Here is a 14,200-nt window from a genome sequence, read left to right as displayed (position 1 = left end):
CAGGCCACCCTGGCTTAGGTGCCTTTCCCTTCCTGTGGCCTCATCTTCATCCTTCTTGACTGTTGATTATTGTTGTCAGGGAGTCTTCTGTGTAGGACTGTGAGTTGCAAATAGCCTAATGCTCTTACTAACTTCCTCCCCATTCCTACTCCAAATTCACTAGAACCTAGTCAAATAGTGATGACTGTTATTTGTTTGCGTGCTGTTAGAGAACCAGAGATGGCAAAGTAATTGTTTCTAGTATACGATTACTAAGTGAGCATTTATTGAGTACCTACATATGCTTGGCCCTGTTTCATGTCTACTGCTAGACAATTAATATGTACCTGATTTTATTTTCATCCATACCTGTATTTCCTCTTCCCAATTATAATCCTGTATTTTCTGTCTAACTCTCATCCATCATGCTCATTTCAGTGACTGAGAAGTTTTGTTGAGATGTTCAATTTATACCTTTCATGTCTTGAGTGGTGGTGTGAATTTAAATTGTTAATGAATTGAAAGAGGCCTTTCAGTAATATTCATGTGCCTTTGCAGTAATATTCAAGCCATGGTGATTGGATAACACTGCCTATCACTTGTCCCAAAGACATGCAAAGAATCATAATTTCCCAGAAGGATGGAAAGCTCATTATATTTGTGGTCCAGGTAATTATAATCATGGGATGCAAAGATACTATGAAAGCTGATCTGAAATTCTTTTGGAACTTTAATTATTCTCTTTGATATAAGCATACAAGTGATTAATTACAAGATAAGTGAAAAACATTCCTTTCCCCCCTTTTCTTTTGTAAGCAAGATGCGGATTTCTGCGGATTTAAGGCCATTTTAGCATTCTCACTTTGGACTTGACAAAAACTTCTATGGTATCTGGAAAATTAATGCCTTGGAGAGGGTTTGTTTTCATTTGCATTCCTTAATCCAGTTTTAACTTTAATCCCTCTTTCCAAGTCTAATTTAAAATGTAAGCAAGTAAAGTGAAGGGTATTAGAAATTCTATTAAACATCTCTGTGGGGCCTTTGGGGTATGTATGGAGAATTAACATTGATGCCAAGATCCTTGCTGTACATTAATTTTCTAGCATAAAAGAATGAGGACAGCTCACAATTGTACCTTCTCTTTCCAGCTCCTTTCATTTTATTCCTCTGGTGGTGTTCTCTCTATGCGGTTTTAACCCAATCAGATCAAAAGGAATGGTAAGTTTTGGACATGGGTGACCTTTCCACTTCTGTCAGCACTTCTGAAGGGATCCTATTTTTTGCTGAGGTTGACATTATTCCTCTGCCTTCCTCTGATCTGTTATCATTTCATGATAAGCCTGATTTCTTCAGATGAATGACCATAAAGGTACATGTCATTAATAAGAATTATAGATAGAAAATGGACCTCAGTAATTGTGAACTGCCTGCCTATGATGGCTGTTTTCATGGAACTGAATCCTTCTGGTGTGGATTTCACTGTGTGAAGGCATTTTCTGTGTCTGAAAGACACCCGTTGACAATGTGTTGCATTTTCATTGGTACTCTTGTTTTCATTTGTTGTTCTAGGTCAGTCTATCTGAAGGACTTTGCATAATAAGCTTTATGAAATAGTAATAGGAACTTTTTCTGATGTCTCATACAAGTGAATGAGCCATCAACTGCTATTTGCTGGGCCTACCAACAGTGTGAATTTCAACAATTGAATTTTCTGTTTTGTTCTATGCATTCATAATTATGCACATATACACATGTATACAAACATATGCATCTTTAATTTTTACAAGTAAATGCCTATACCCTATGATGCCACACTAAAGTGTTCCATCATACTGGAAAGCAATGTTTCAAGTACTGCTTTCCCTGAAAACTTTATAAAAATAATATTTTATGCCCAATCTTTCTCCCGGCCCCCTTTTGATTTGAAGATTTCACTGGACTATTATTTTGAAAGAAGGATTTGATTCCTTAAATTATGTCACAACTAAGGTTGGATTTCTGGTTGAAAACACCTCACAAATGTAGATAAATTGAGAAATGTCTGTTTGAGCAGGGATTCTGTAGAAAGAATTATTAAGCTGACTGGTATATCAAACCCTCTGACAAGTGGTCAGTCATCGCAATCATTTGTTCTTAAGTATTCTATAGAGAGAAAGTGCTATTTATGGCTCTATCATGAGTTAAATATTTGAAATGAGACTTTGAGTTAATTTTAGGGAAAAAAATATCTGTCTCCTCTGAAAATAGTATGCCTTTAAAAGTGGCCCATGTGGTAGAATGTGTGCCTAAGAGCTTTCTATTAATTTTCTAATGAAGAAGAATAATACTTGTTTGTAACAGAAATATAAGAAAGAACAGGCACCTATAATCACACCTATCAAATATAACCAATATTTATTCTTTTGGGGTATGATATTTGAGATGGGTTGTGTTTGGGTGTATAAATTTAATTTATATTGAAGGGCATAATTTTGCTACTTAAATTTTCACTTCCTAATAAAGTATGAATATGTTCATGATTTTACACTTAAAAATTTGCCTGGTATTGTACTATATGATGTTTTATCCCTGTAGTTATTTCCTTATTTGGAGGTATTCTGGTTTTCTCTACGTTTTCACAGTTTAAACAATTCTGTGATAAACATCCTTGTAGCTAAATCTTTGTCCACATGGTTAATGATTTTCCTGGAAGAGCTTCCCAGATGTGGAATTGGTGAGTCCAAGGTTTTAATGACTCTAAGGGTTTTTTTTAAATCACATGTAGCCAAATTATTCTCTATTGGTAACCTTCCCAACAACACTGGACATGATTGTGCTTTTATTGTTGTGATTACGATGACTTGTTATAATGATATAATAATAAATTGATATTGAAATAAATTGAAAATGATATAAATATATTATTATTATTATATAATATTTTATATTGTTTTCAGTTTTGATAAGAACCTGTTTTCTTCCTTCCTAGGTCTGTTACCCATGGCTGAATGAGATCTGTCACAGTATTTACCTTTGGGCCACTGTCTTTAGGGAGAAAAAAATACCACAGTTCGTTTAGATGTGATCTCTCTGGGGCTTCTTCGTATCAGCCAGGCTGTTGGGTGGTGTTGATCTGATCCTCTTTGAGCATCTATTCTCCAGTGTCACAAGAGACACAGTGGTAGTGAATCTGTATTCCTCTCCACGCTGGGGGAGCGCTAAGCAAGTGCTTCCATTTGGAGAACAAACAGGTATCTCTGGGCTTCTAGGCAGGTGGGGAATGCTGAATAATTAATTGGTCTCTAGGAAGATGCTAATTGCTATAGTTGAATATTCTTTTGGACTTAATGTCATCGTAGTTTGACTATTGCAGAATCCTTTCAGAGCATAAAAGTGTTTAGGAGTGAGTGCATTAATGGTACAGATAGGCATTGTTTTTGAACATTAATATGGAGCATGACTTGGCATAATTTTGGAAGAGGCTTTTCCATCTACATGACTTTGATTTGAGCCATTAACTATGCACTTGGCACTTCAAACTATAATTAATTTAGGTTAAGTTGTTCCCTTTGATAAAGAAAGCTGTAGGATAGGTGGTCATTAATTACATCAAGAAGCTTTGTAGGGGTTTTGAAAGACAAAATTGGATTCCTGTTTGAAGACAAAGAAGTGTCTGCTGCGCCTTGCCTTTTGGAATGAATGAGAGTAATTTTAGGAATTCCAGCCTCTGCCCATAAGGTGACAGTTTGGTTCTGAATCCTCAAGACGTCACTTACACAAAACCAGACCTGCAAGTGCCGTGTGTTTTTCATACGTTGTGTTCTTTAACATCTCCATCAAGGCTTTGGGTGGAGAGAAAAGGGATTGAAAAAGATGTGCTGAAATTTCAAGTAAGGCTTTCTGCCTATTGCACTTCCTGTGAATCCATCCTAAGGAGCAAGTGCGGACATTGCCCACATTTAAGACTTATTCACTGAAGAGGTGCAGTCACTTTAATGCCTGGCATTTTACTCAACTAACTCATTGGTGAAATAAAGGATTGATGGATTGATGTTCAACTTATATAAGGCCATGTACATATTGCTAAGTTCCCCCTGAACATCGTAGGTATCTAAAAAAGAGACTTCTTGATTTGTTTTAATAAATAACATTAAGCGCCTCCATTTCCAATCCCTGTTTGGAAATGTCACAATGATGGGTGTGTGTTATTTTGACCCCATGTGAAGATTCCGTGGCAACAGTAAACATTCACATTGCAGATTTTCATAAGGCAATAAATCCACATGATGCAAGCAGCCTTGGCCTGCAATAAAGATGTGTTGTGAAATTTCCCATGCCAGAGGAGACACTCATAGCTTGGGACTGGCACTTTCAAGCCTGTAGACAGTGATACCTGGGCACTCCCCTTCTGGACTTGCCATCAGCTGGAGTTTGCGGCCCATGGGGTTCCTTGTGTTGCCTGGCTCTGTTTGTTTAAGCTTCATTGCATGGCTTGTACTACTGTCCTAAGTAGTTGCTCTTTTTCCCAAGAACTCTCTTTGCAGTATACTCTTGGTGTTTTATTTCTCTTTTCTTACATTAATCCTCAATTAAGAACAAGCCCTAACATTCAACATCATTGTTAAGGGCTAAGAATAATTTCTGAGAGAATTTCTAATTGCTGCCTTTCCAAAATCTGGTAATTTGTATTTGGATACTCTTAGCACAATTTGGGGGAGAGGGGTGATTTACTTTTCTTTCTTCCTTTTTTTTAAAAACGTGCACGCGTCCCAGCTTTCACTGAAGACAGCACAGTCTCAATGGCATGGTTTACAAGTGGTGTAATGGAAATTATACAGGATTGGAGCCACACAGGCCTGTTTTAACATCTTAGCATCATCGTGTATTAATTATGTGACTTTGGCAAGTCACACAGCCTCTCCGAAACTCAATTTTCTCACTGTTAGTTAGGACTTAAAATATTAACTGTGATTCATCTATAATATTCATTAGGGTTTGTGGCAGAAATTGCAGTGATAGCTCCCATTTCACATACTGTTCTCCATGTGATTTGGATGCCCCTACATTGTGGAGGTAGGGGTTGGTGTTGTCTGTCTCCTCTTTGAATCGGGGTGAGAGAAAGTGGTTGTGATTATGGTGAAGGTGGGGATGTGAGGTTTCCAAGACAGAGTCAAAAGGAGTGATATGGCTTCCACCTGATTGTCTTGGGACTTTCCATTTTGGAATGTAGCCAGCAACCAATGAGGAAGCTCAAGCAGCCACATGGAGAGGCCCCTCTAGGTGTTTCCAGCGGACAGCCCAGCTGAGGCCCCGGCGATGCTTGCCTCTCACTGATGAGTCACCTTCCGTCTTCCCAGTGGAAGCTCCAGGTCTCAAGGAACAGAGACGAGACCTTTCCTCTGTGCTCGGTACAAAATCCTGACTCAGAAATTGTAAAAGATGAAGTTACTGTTGTCTGAAGCTGTAATGTTTTGGGGTGATTTATTATGCATCAAAAGACAACCAGAACAAGTTTATCGTGAAAGTCAAATGAAACAGTGATTCTCTTTCTGGGTTTGGATAATGTCTCTACCATTTAATAGCCATGTGACCTTAGACATACTACTTAACTGCTTTTGTGTCTGTGTGTTTTTATTGATCAATAGGGCCAACAGTACCTCCCTCTAGACTTATAGGAGAATTCATCATTGAATACGTGTAGATGCTCAATAAATGTTAGTTGTCATTATTTTCTATTAAACTGTGTTGCTGGAGTTTGACAATGTGTGGGGAGATTTATGTTAATGGTGTTATGATTTTAAAAAGGAGTTATGCAAATTTTTAAGTGACTTTCCTAGGCAAGAAACCAGTGGGGCTTTGGATATCAAATTTTGAATGTAATTTTCATGAAGTGAAAAAAAATAAAAGAAAATTAAAAATAAATGTTACTAAATCCTGCCAAGCACGTATTTCATATATTTTTCTATAGTCCAGGAACCCTTTGGCTTCAACTGATAGCAGGAGACATAAATACTCCAGTATAGGATATTGACAGAAGGGTTAGAGAATAGTAAGTAGGAAGAAAGTCTTAATTTATTCATATTATGTACCAGAACTGCACTATAGGCTTTTACTAGTGTCTTTCTCTTAGATACCATGAGATGGATAGTAAGGAAAGGATGGTATGCTACTGAATCTTTGCTGTCCATGCTACTGAGTTTGGTAGTGTCCTTTTCTGTTCTGTTAATGGGGCAAGAAGAACTTGGTAATTGCAGTTTTGCCTTCAGGCTAAAAGCTGCTGGTCTGAGCTCCCACATCTGTATTTGTTTCTGCCTCTGACCCGTGAGTCACTTTGTGACCTCCCTAAGCCTCGGTTTTTTCAGCTGTCAAGTGCATCTACCAGTGGTTTCTGATTCGTGGAGTTGATAGGAGGATTCCATGAGATAACACATGATTTCCAAACTTGCCTAATGATAAGAATTACCCTAAAGCATTTGTTAAAATAGTGGATCCCATCCCAGAGTAACAGAATCAGAATTCCCAGGGCTTCTGTGATTTTTAAGTGCCCCAAGTAGGTCTTATGATCAGGCTTGTCTAGGAGACACTAAGAAGCATGTAAAGCCCATTAGTTAAAACTTAAAAAAAGAAAAGAAAGAAAAGTCTTAGCTGCTGTAGTAATTTTACTTACAGTGATGTTTTAGATATGTTCTTTGGAGTTACCTGTTTTCTTTACATTTACTTCTATAGTTCTTGACAATTTCTGAAAAATAAACCACAGAATGTCTACAAATATTGATAAAGGAATTAAATAAGATCTGTTTCTGCTGTTACTTTACATTCGTTAAAAAGTTAAAAAGTTATCCATACTGTTGGCTTTTTTTTTCTTTTCTGGAGTTTCAGCTGCCATACCCAAGTTAACACATTTCTTCCCAACCACCCAAACCTTTGGGGACTTAGGAGGACCGTGAATCGAAACCTTGTTTCTTTTCTTTTTTCCCCCTGTAATGTAATTAAAGAAAGATAGCTTTGCAAGTTAGAGTCACTGAATCCAAAGGGAATTTACCTACTGGCTACCCATCTGGCTGTGACTGTAAGGCTTCATGTTCTATGTTCCGTGATAATTAGATTGACAGTTACTATGTTGGTGACTCTAATGGAAGACTTTTCTATGTAATGAGTCTCTATAATGAGTTTTCTATTTGAAGTACCTATTTACAGTAATGTGTGTGTGCATCGCATTGGCTGTCATAACCCTGATGGGGCTGCTTACTTGTCGCAGATTTAAACTTGAGCTACATGGGTTTATGTAGAAGTCATCCACCCTCAGAGGACTCTGTGCATGAGATTTTGCTAAGTACGCCCCTGAATACTTTGAAGTATAGTTGCTTTTGTCATCCTTGGTTACATTGTGTGTCATGTTGTCTTCTGCTTCCTAATGAGAAGTAACCCTGATGTTATATATATTAATTATAGAGCAATTAATACTTTTGTCCCATGTTCAACATTTTAATTTATTGGTTCTTAATGCTGTACGGTCTAGGTTGTTTGTCTTACGTTCATTTTACTTAATCTTTAATAATTAAAAAATTTGTGCTGTAATAATGCTATTGATTCTACTTACCTAAGGCTTAGTTCAATGGCTGGCCGATGATGGATGCTGGGGCCTGTCACATTGCCAGATTTTCAATAGGAGCTAGATAAATTTTTGTTATTATTGTAATTATTTGCCTTATTTTTTAAAGAGCATACCAATACTTAAAAATTATAAATGCATTATGATAGGTTTCGTGCCTAAACAAATAGGGCAATGAATTTCATTCTATTTTCTTTCCAAATTTATACTGTAGTGTTTCAGCTACTTGTTCACAAATATAGTAGGAGTTCGATCCATGTAGTTTATTGGGATAGCTCTAACATGGAGGTCCATGTTGCAGTTCCAGCTATATGAATGGAACCTGGGCAGAGTCCTTAACCCTAGTGGCCCTCTGTGTGCACACCTATAAATGGTTGGGCTGTGAACCCGTGATTCTTTCAACTCTTAGGTTTTTGGCAATGTGGTTCAGTTTGTCCTTTAAAACTGCTTTTGGGTTGGATATAAGGTTAAGGTTGGAATGTTCTTACAAGTCTTCTGGGAGATTGATTCTAAAATATTGGTCCTTGGATCTGTGCTGGGTCTTGTTCCGATGCAAATTTGCTGACTGAATGTACAGTGTGCTTCTGATCCATGTGTGTGTGTATGTGTGGGTGTGTGAGCGTGTCAGGGCATATAGTGAGTTCTAAATGTCAGGTGAAGGCTGGGCAGTGAATCAGGATTGTCAACTTTATTTATTTCTATTTACAGCATGACATGGGCATTAAGATTATAATGTTTTGAGGGCTATAAAGCTTATTTCCATATTTTCCTTTATTTTAAGGAATACTGCAGTGAACATCTCAAGAGATATGTGAACATCCTCATATTTGCACCTTGTGAACATATGCCAATAATTGATACTTTACTAATGCTTTTGCTGCCAGCTCAGGTGACACCTCCTCCAGGAAGCCTTACCTGACAACCTGCCAAATCTACCCACATCCTCTTTCCCTCAGGTTAAGTGCTTTTTTTGGAGCTTGCATTATGTACCCCACATATCTACTTCCTCTGCCACCACCCCAGTCAAGACTGTGAGTTCTTGAGCATAGATATGGCTTCCTTCATATTTATATCCCCACATGATACATCATAGATGCTCAGTAAATGTTAGTTTCTTGAATGAATAGATGGTTGGATTAATGGAAGTTCACTAAAACTGATTCTCTGTGCCTAACTTTGCCTCCTATCCCTTCTCTTACATATTGCAAAGTCTATTCAGAATATGGGCATTTCATTTTAAGGTTAATCTTTCTCTGAATTTCTTTTCTTCAACTTGTTGCTTGAAATTCAGGGAGATATTTCTAATACCCTTTCATTAAATTATTGAGAAATGTAGATGTGATGGTTTTAATTGTTTGAAATTGTATTGTTTTATTGACATTCTAAGAAAAGGGTCTTTAAAGCCAATGTGACTTTATTAAGCATCTCCACATTTTTGTTCATTTTTTCTAGTAAAGTTTTACTGAAAGAAGTTAATCCATCCATCTTGTAGTTTCATTTTGAATGATGGTTCAGAAGTTGCTGTAGTCATTAAAAAAAAAAATAAAGCCTATTTTTTTTTTCTTATTACTGAAGTAATATAGGTTGATTGACAAAACCACAACTATCTCATGTTCTACCATTCAGTAAAAATCCATTTGAACCCCTTGGTACAGCATTCAAGAAAGTATGTTCTTTGGTTATTAATCCTACCAAGATGATCCTCAAAAGAATTCCATTAGTAAACAGTTTTTGAAAAAGCTGTGAATGTACAAGAAAGCTTAAATATACATTAGGTAGTCTTGGACCAGGGAACTACCAGCCCTGTCTCTGTTCCCCTTTTTAGTCTTTGTTAAAGTGCTTGGGGAACTAGTGACCCCTGGAGTTGACTGTGGGAAATGCTGGCATAGTAATACATCTTTCCCATCTTTTTTAGTTATGTGTAATGAACACCTGTAAACATACTTTTGTTTAGTTTTGAATAAAAATGGATTCATTCCTTAGGTACTGTGATACAGTTTGCTTTTTTATTTCATTAATCATGATCTATAACAAAGTTTTCAAAAGCTATATAGGATTCCATTCTATGGATTATTTCGTAATTTATTTAACCAATCCCATTATTGAACATCTAGGTTTCGAAAAATTCCTGCCAACAAATTTGTAGTACAAATCTTAATTATTTTCTTACTCCCAACAACTTTCATTGTCCCCTTCTTTCAAAGGTGTGCTAGAGTGGATAGGATATTGATGCTCCATTGCTAAAGATGAACACTTCTCAATTCCATATTTTAAATCCTTTCTCAGTGATAACTCTTATTGATATTTGGGTGGCCCACCTGCTGGGTTATTCAAAACAACGTTTAAGTCCCAGTCTGACTTTTCTTGGCATCTGGCATTGTATTTATCCATTTCTTATCATCTTTTCATATATACTTAAGAACTGTAAGTTCATTTTAATACCATCTTAAGCAGGATGAAATGAGAAAGATGATACTCCAGTTATTGTTTTCAGTAACTTGAGTAATCTATACCTTTGTTTCCCTCTGATTGCATGGGAAATAAAATGTTGCTTATTGTGTGAATTTTGAGGCATGCATTTAGAGAGACAGAGAGAGAGAGAGAGAAAACCCAACAAGCCCAGCAATTGTTTTCCTGGTCTTTTGAGCCTGTAGCCTTTTTGAGTTAATATGTGTAAATTTACTCAATAGTGTTAGCTGTCAGTAGATAGTGACAGCTGCTATTATTTTCTTTTCCTTATTAGGACTAATTTTTGCATTGTTGTTTTAGTCATTGTTATCTTTAGTCCTCTCAAGTTCAACTCTTGTGCTGTCCGGACTTTGCAATACTGATGGTTTCCATTTCCAACTCCATAGTGTGTGTTATTCTTCTGCATCACATACGTTTAAAAGTTGGTTGGCATACACTTAGAATTTGTTGAAAGTCATTAATGATATTCAGGAGTAGTCCTAATTGTGGCTCTTTATGTAGTTGAACACCTTAGAGGAGAGATATTTGGGACTCTGGACTGAACATGCTGAGCATACCACTAAGCCCAGAAGAGACAGGTCTGTGCTCACCTAAAACCCACAGCAGCAACTGGACCTCTGAAAAGACCCCTAGAAACAAAAGGGAGTTCTTGCCTCTTTAAATTCATGGATCTTTCTCCTTTCTCATATTTTCTACTACTTATCAGATGATTGTTTTCATTGTTCATTGAATTCAGCCCTCATACTCTGAGCTAGGACTGATTTCATTACTCTCTCCATCTGTCAGGCATTATATCGTCTAGGCCGATTGAAAGACCACTCCAGATAAGGGTGGTGGTTCCCAGTCTTTTGAAGTCTGTATCTCAAAAAAATTTCAGGCACTTACTTAATATTTGTCATACTTTCAGGAAACTGCTATGAATCCAGTAATGCCTGTTATATATTATATCCATATAATATATATTTCATCCAATATCTCTCTCTATATATATACATGCATGTGTGTATAATACTTGTACCTTAATTATATTAGTTATTTTATGTACAAATAATTATTGGTTTACTTATAGAGCTCCCAGCCCCTTGGAATAACTGTTTCTGTCAAATTTTGTGATCCACAGTTTATGGGAGTTTTGGATTATAATGTCTTGGACATCTTGGGCAATCTTTATACTTTCTTGTTTTACAATGGAGGAATTATAGCTTTTTTAGTTCTTTATAATCAGTACTTAATTTTTGAGTGTTTCTTTTTAATTGTAAAGAATATTGTTTTTTAGCATTTTAAAATTTAATATCTGTGTGTATGTAGGCATGTATTTAAGACATGTGAATCCATTTTCTAGTTTTGGTAGTCTAACTTTCATTGATACTAGAAATTTATCCCATTCACTACTTGAATAATTTTATTTTCTTAATTTCTGCCATTAGTAACTTACAGTGTACACCAACATTTTTTCCCCTCTCAAATTAGCCTCATTAAGTGTTCATTTGGACTTTAAAGGTTATAATGTGACTCTCAAATACTTGGGATATGAGTATTCAACCTATCCTAAGTCTCTGCTATACGCTCAACACTTTCCTTAGTTCTGGCCCTTACTGATGAAAGATAAAGCCCTCCCTTTCCTCAGCTCTCTTTGAATACCCTTGGGCATTTGTAAAGTTGTTGAGATGGATTCTAGATACTCACTACAGCTCTTTGGATTGTAAGTCCTATAAAGAGATTGGGAACACTCTTTTCTAGGAAAACTTAAAGTTGATAGTTTCACACACAGCTATGTGGCTGCTTTCTTATGATGAGATTTGGCAGTGGGAATTGTTCTTACAATTTACAGTGAATGAGAATGTGATTCAGCTAATCAGTTGGGCACCTTTTATAAAGATTGGGTATTGCTGATCTACAGAAGTGTTAGTTTAATGGTAGGTTCTTCATGAAATACAATATACTATATTGAACTGATGTCCACATGAATGATATGGTGAGATATTGATACTATATTATACAGGCTCTAATAGCTGCTAATATTCAGTGTATGTGACTTTAATGAATGATGTGCATTATCATTTGCATAAGGCAGCCATGCTGTTCATATGTGGGAATAAGTACTTGGCCATGAATAATATATCAATGCCTAAATTTGAAAATGGGCTGCTTGCCTCATCTTCATAGAGTCTTGATAGCCTTCAGACATCGATTAAGACTCAAAGATGAGCTGACTTAACGTCCAAATTGACAATACTGTGCCTTAGCAATGCCAGGGGTGTCCTGTAACTGAGTTTATTAACGTTCTTATTTTTCTCTGCCATTGATTTTTCATGAGCTTCCTTTTTTTCTGTTTACTGTCTTTAAGAAAAATTGTGGTATCTGTTAAAGGCAGGGAAGTTAAAGAAATAAAGATTTAAGTTTTATGGTGTGCTGAAGTTTTTTATATATAGTAAAAATGATAAGTTTATGAATTTATTGAATTCAGAAGGCTATGGTTTTAATGGTGAATGGAAATTTCACTGACTCCCCCATGTCCCTGCCTTTTGTTTTGTTTTCTGTGCCAGCATAGCTTACAGAGTTCTAATACATGCTTTATTTTTGTTTTTTTATTATTACAATAATACATGTTTATTGCAAAAATTCTAATAAATCATAGTTACATAAAAAGAAAACTACATTTTCTCCCTCTGCCTCCAACCCCAAATCCCAGTCCCTCCATTGTAACCAATTTGAGATGTATTTTTTCAGTTTTCTATACATATAAGATATGCGTATATTTGGATTTTTTTTATCTAGATGGCAGATATATTTATTTTACTGTTCTTTGGAAATTTTGCTTTCCACTTAGACTACCCTTAATTAGTGTTTTATTGTATCTACCTAGTATTTTATGTGTTGGCAGAGAAGCCCTTCACATTAACTAGGTTCTTTATTTTCTTAAATGATTCAGAAATGACAAGTGTGATATACCCATTTTGAAATGTTTTTTTGAGGAAGAGATGTATAACATCAGGTTGGAGACATTAAGTAGCTGGACAGCTCTATTATATTCAAGTTTTCTTGGCTGCAGTAGCAGAAGTCACCAAACCACAGTAGCTTCAATATCATAGAAGTTCATTTTGGTTTTCTGTAATGGTCCAGCCCTAGTGTAGTCCAGGGCTAAGGTGGTGGTTCCTTGGCGATGGGAACCAGGGTTCTGTGTCATTTATTTCTCTGCCATTATCAGAGCATAATTTTCCTTGCCATTCATACCAGGGGGAAGAAGACGAAGAGGTCAGGTCTCTTCTCTTCACAAAGATGTCTTGGAAATTACACACTTCACTTATGCTTACATCTCGTTAGCCAGACCTCGTTCCTATGACCGTATCAGGTGCAACAGAGGTCTTTAATCAGGGCAGCCGTATGCGCATCTGAGAATTAGGAGAAAGGGGAAAATTTATTTTAGGAGGCAGCTTACAGTTTCTGCTGAAGAGTATGATGTTATCATTTTGTTTAAAAGGGATCCTGAGACATAAAACTTCTTGGTGAGTAAGTGAAAAAGCCCATTGATGTACAAATGTAAGCTTAAAAAATACATTTCTATTTAATTTTTTTCTTGTTTTCATTGATTTATATAGTTCTTTAAAACTATATAATTTTCCTATCATTTTTCTAGTAATGGAGCCTTTACATATGAATTTTTTTCATTACATGTGAATTTACATATGAATATCCTCTGCAGAAAATGTGTGAAGCAAGATTGTATTAGGTAATGCAACTATGTTAAAGAGGGAGATTTGGAATATGATAGTTCATTTTTCAATGTCATGAAATGTTCACCCATTACAGTTCTAACCTTTATGTAACTATACCCCATTATTCTTCTACAGTTATTTTTACTTTAATTTGCCAAACTTGTTTGCTGTGTTTAGAAAATAAAGACAAGCAAAACTATAATATGTATGGGTCCACTTAGATGTGGATCTTTTTCCAATAAATATATTGGAAAACCTTTTTGAGATTCGTGACAATTTGAATTTTTTTTCCTTTCTCTAGCTTACTTTCTTGAAGACTACAGTATAGAATATACAAAATATGTGCTAATTGATTGTTTATATTATTGCTAAGATTTCCAGTCAACAGTAGGCTATGAGTAGTTAAGTGTTTGGAGAGTCCAAAGTTACACATGCATTTTCAACT

The 14,200-nt window shown here is 36.1% G+C and overlaps 1 protein-coding gene across 22 annotated transcripts in view; it reads left to right on the top strand.

The window, feature by feature from the left end:
* The window catches only part of MAGI1 (membrane associated guanylate kinase, WW and PDZ domain containing 1), a 589,008-nt gene that overhangs the window by 125,889 nt on the left and 448,919 nt on the right, over positions 1–14,200 (top strand). The gene's annotated exons all lie outside the window — the stretch shown is intronic.

This window comes from Manis javanica, chromosome 3, assembly GCF_040802235.1.
Source record: "Manis javanica isolate MJ-LG chromosome 3, MJ_LKY, whole genome shotgun sequence".
Taxonomy (NCBI): Eukaryota; Metazoa; Chordata; class Mammalia; order Pholidota; family Manidae; genus Manis; species Manis javanica.
Note: the sequence above shows the minus strand (reverse complement) of the source record. Positions and strands in the feature narration are given on the sequence as shown.